Genomic DNA, 4,533 nt, shown 5'->3' with positions numbered 1-4,533 from the left:
CTACCCCAGTCAACAGAATCACACCCTTTGACGGGTTTGTTTCAAACCCCCACCCCCTTGACTCCCACTTCCACACATACCCTCCTCCAAACCATCAGCAAGCCTGGGCATCCTTCCCCACAAGAATGTTCTGAACCTGGCTCTTGTTTGTCAACTAACACCCTGCATCAGCACCATGGCCTCTGCGCACCCAGGGGACCCCTACAGCCTTCTCCCCGGTTCCCAATCCGCCATCTTCCTGCTGAATCACCTGAGGATTCAGTTCTAGAGGCCTTCTTCACCTCCCAGAGGTTCACCCTGTGCAGTCAAGACTAGGAATCCTGTTCTGACTGGTCTCCAGTCTCCCGTCCTGCCCTCTCTGGGCGCTTCCCCTCACAGCATCTAGAGGGAGCCTATTAAAAAACGTCCCTCGCCTGCTCAAAACTTACCGTGGACGGCACTGGTCGCAACAGACAAAAGGTAGGGACAGCTCAACTGTCCACAGACAAATGAACGGATGAACAAATTCAGTGTACGTACAGAGTGGATTATTCAGCTACAAAAAGAAATGAAATACTGATGTATACAACAGGAGTGAACCTTGAAAGCCTTATGCTAAGTGAAAGAAGCCAGATACAAAAAGCCATATTTAAATGAAAGATCCAGAAGAGGCAAACCTAGAGACGGAAAGAACACTGATGGTCGCCGGGGGCCAGAGAGAGCTGGGGGGAAATATGAGGAGGGACTGCTTAATGGGCATTGGCGCTTTCCCTTTTGGGGTGATGAAAAAGTTCTGGAACTAGACAATGGTGGTTGTACAACATTGTGAATGTACTTAATGCCAGCGGATTGCACATGCTGAAATGGGGGACGGGACATCCCTGGTTATCCAGTGGCTAAGACTCCATGTTCCCAGTGCCTGGGGACTGGGTTCGATCCCTGGTCAGGGAACTAGATCCCTCATGCCACGCAGCCAAACAGGTAAATGATTAAACATTAAATAAAATGGGTGAAGTGGTAAATTTTGCTTTATAAATACGACAACTTAAAAAACCCTCCCACAGCCTTTTATGTCACCTTGGATAAAAATCCCAACTCCTCCACAGCCCTCCCCTCTACTCCCACCGACTTCCCACTGGCTCACTGCACTCCAGCCACCTGTCTGCCACCCTGCTGTTTTTCAAAGCACCCTTTGCTTTTTCCTACCCCTCATTTGGGGCTCAGTGGTAAAGACTCTGCCTGCCAATGCAGGAGACTTGGGTTCAACTCCTGGGTCGGGAAGATCCCCTGGAGAAGGAAATGGCAACCCACTCCAGTACTCTTGTGTGGGAAATCCCATGGACAGAGGAGCCTGGGGGCTACAGTCCACGGGGTCGCAGAAGAGTAGGAAACGACTGAGTGACTAAACACTGCCAACAATCTCTCTTTTGACCTTAAAGTTTGTCAGTGTTTCTGTCTTGCTCTTGCATCTCTCCTGCTGTTACAAAGTTTACAAGTGTAAAACTGCCATTTACATCATGGGTCCCCCCCCAGTGGTACCATGACTATTGAGGGAAGTCAGAGTTACTGTTCAGTGACAAACTGCTTGCTTGATTGGAATGGATTCTTTACATCCACTTTCTGGCATCACACCCTGTCTTCATACCTTCCCCTCTTAAATCACACCTTTTCATTCCCTGGCTCAAAACCCTCCATGGGTTCCCATGAGCTGAGAACAGGAGTCTGCAAAGTACAGCCCACCAAATCCAGACCAAATCCAGCCCACCACCTGTTTTTGTCTGGCCCATGAGCTAAAAAAGTTTTGTTACATTTTTAAATGGTTGGGAAAAAAATCAGAAATGAAAGCAATCTGGAGAATGCATGAATTATACGAACTTTTGGAGAAGGAAATGCAACCCACTCCACTATTCTTGCCTAGAGAATCCCATACACAGAGGAGCCTGGCTGGCTGTAATCCGTAGGGTTGCACAAAGTCGGACACAACTGAAGCAACTTAGCACAGGAAATTCAAGTTTCAGTGTCTATAGGTAATGTTTTATTGAAACACAGCCTCGGGCACACACTTGTTATCCAGGCCTGCTTTTATGCTACAATAATAGGGTCTCATAGTTGCAATAGAGATCATACATGGTCCTCAAAGTGAAAGTCGCTCAGTTGTGTCCGACTCTTTGCGACCCCATGGCCTATACAGTCTGTGGGATTCTCCAGGCCAGAATACTGGAGTCGGTAGCCTTTCCCTCCTCCAGGGGATCTTCCCAACCCAGAGATCGAACCCAGGTCTCCCACATTGCAGGCGGATTCTTTACCAGCTGAGCCACAAGGGATAGTCCTCAGAGCTTAATATAATTACTACCTGGTCCTTTACAGAAGGGCTTTCCCAGGTGGCTGAGTGATAAAGAATCTGCCGGCCAATGCAGGAGACGCCTGTGTGGGGAAGATCCCCTGGAGAAGGAAATAGCAACCTGCTCCAGTATTCTTGCCTGGAAAATTCCAGAGGAGCCTGGCAATTACAGTCCGTGGGGTCGTAAAAATTCGTACATGACTGTGTGACTGAGTATGCATGCACATTTACAAAAAATCTCTGCAAATTCCCTCTCAGATGAAAATCCAGTACCTGGCCTGCAGAGCCCCCTCAGGCCTGGTCCCTAAATCTCTGAGCTCGAGGTCTTTGCTCAGCACCCATCTGAGCTGGCTCCCTTACCCTTCTGGGACATCGCCTGTTATTTCCTTCCTAGGACACAGCACAACACATAAGCACCTTAATTCTTCACTTAGTTACTTTTTGCTTGTGTACAAAGGAAGGAACTCTGTGAATCTGTTCACTAATATTCCCCAGGCTACCATAGACCTGGGTACCACAGTAACTACTCAATAAATATTTAGCCAATGAATCACATTTTTTTCTTACATAAAGGAGTTTCTCTGCAACATCTTCAGTAGATCAGCCATGGCCCTGATGTGGATTTTGTACCTTCTTGCAACGTATAATGTCATAATTTATATACAAATAGAGAAAGTTGACCACCAGTCATTTTATCTATGGCAATATAGAGAAATATAAACAAAACAGCTTTCCCCTTCAACTGTTTATTGACTCCAGTCATCTGACCTACTTTAGGGTCCTGGAAATGTGCCACTTGCATCTAGTCAAACTAGTCCCCACCCTTTCAGGACCTTTGCACCTGGTCCTTCTGCTTCAGAGCCAGGACCAAAGGTTACCTCCTCCAGGAAGCTCTCTGTGATCACGCCACATCCCAACAGTGATTTGCCTTCCCAACGCTTACCATATTCTAAAATTAAGTGTCCAAAATAAATAAATAAATAAATAATAAAATTAAGTGTCGTATTTCCTTTTAAGGCAGGAAACATGTTGTTTTCATATATTATACAGTTACCACCGCAGAGTCCAGAGCAGGTCTAGAATTCAAGACTCTCTCACTGATTGTTTGCGTGACTAAAATCTCTTGAGTTTCTGTACACATTTTCTTTTTTCCCTGTACACATTTTTTAAATAGTTTGTTACTGGATATAAAAAGATGCTTAACCCTTTATTGATGGGGGAGATTTTTGCAGAAACTAAAGCTTGTGGCTGGTGATTTGTTACGTAAGTGATATTGATATGGCTCTGGTCAACAATGTGTTAATATGTACTTGCTAAGTAACTAGAGTGACTTCTAGGAGCTTTCACCTCCTTTTAAAGCCACTCCCACCTCCAACTCTTGCAAGAAGATATCATCAGTGTCTGGCAGCATCATCTTTACCTTAAGGAGCAGAAACACCCACTGAGTTTACTACCTCCAGGTGCTGATACAATCTTTATATATCATTTAATTAATCCTCCCAATAACCCTATGCATCAGGTTCTATTATTACCTTCATCTTACAGGTGAAGAAACCGAGGCAGAGAAACTAAGTAACGTACTTGTCTGAAAAAGGAAGACATTCATAAGAAAAATGAACTCCCAACCTCAAATTTCAAGAAACAAATACTGTGGGAAAAGGAATCAAGGCAGAGAGGAAACACTCAAACACGATCCGAAATCAGTTTCACAGCAACAAAACAGAGGACAGTAGTAAGCTCCCAAAGAAATCCCAGACTTGGCCGATTTGGTCAAAACTCAATTCTCACATGATCTCAGGCCACCAAAGCTCGTATTTCCCAGCCAGTACTGCAAGTCCCAAACCCGGTCGTCACCCTTGACCTCTCCCCTCTCCCTCTCCTCTCCCACGTCCCATCCAGGAGCTCCGTAGGATTTACCTTCTGATCGTTTTACACTGTCGACTGCGGCCACGTAACTCCATTCTACATAGGTGGTGGTCTGCTCTAGCTCCACCATTAGCTGTTATCTGGGCAGGAAGGGAACAGCCTCCCACCAGCCCCCAGGCCCCAGTCTGCTCCCATCCCCCACTCTCAGCAGCCAGAGGGATCTTTTGAAATTTCAATTTGGATCAGGACACACCCCCATTTCCTGCCCCCTATCTCCAAAAACCTTTCAAAGATTTCCCATTGTTCTCAAGTCAAAGTCTGTCTTTCTTAACCAAGCCTTCTGGGGT

This window comes from Oryx dammah, unplaced genomic scaffold (genome assembly GCF_014754425.2).
Source record: "Oryx dammah isolate SB20612 unplaced genomic scaffold, SCBI_Odam_1.1 HiC_scaffold_10, whole genome shotgun sequence".
Classification (NCBI taxonomy): Eukaryota; Metazoa; Chordata; class Mammalia; order Artiodactyla; family Bovidae; genus Oryx; species Oryx dammah.
This window is presented reverse-complemented; position numbering follows the sequence as displayed.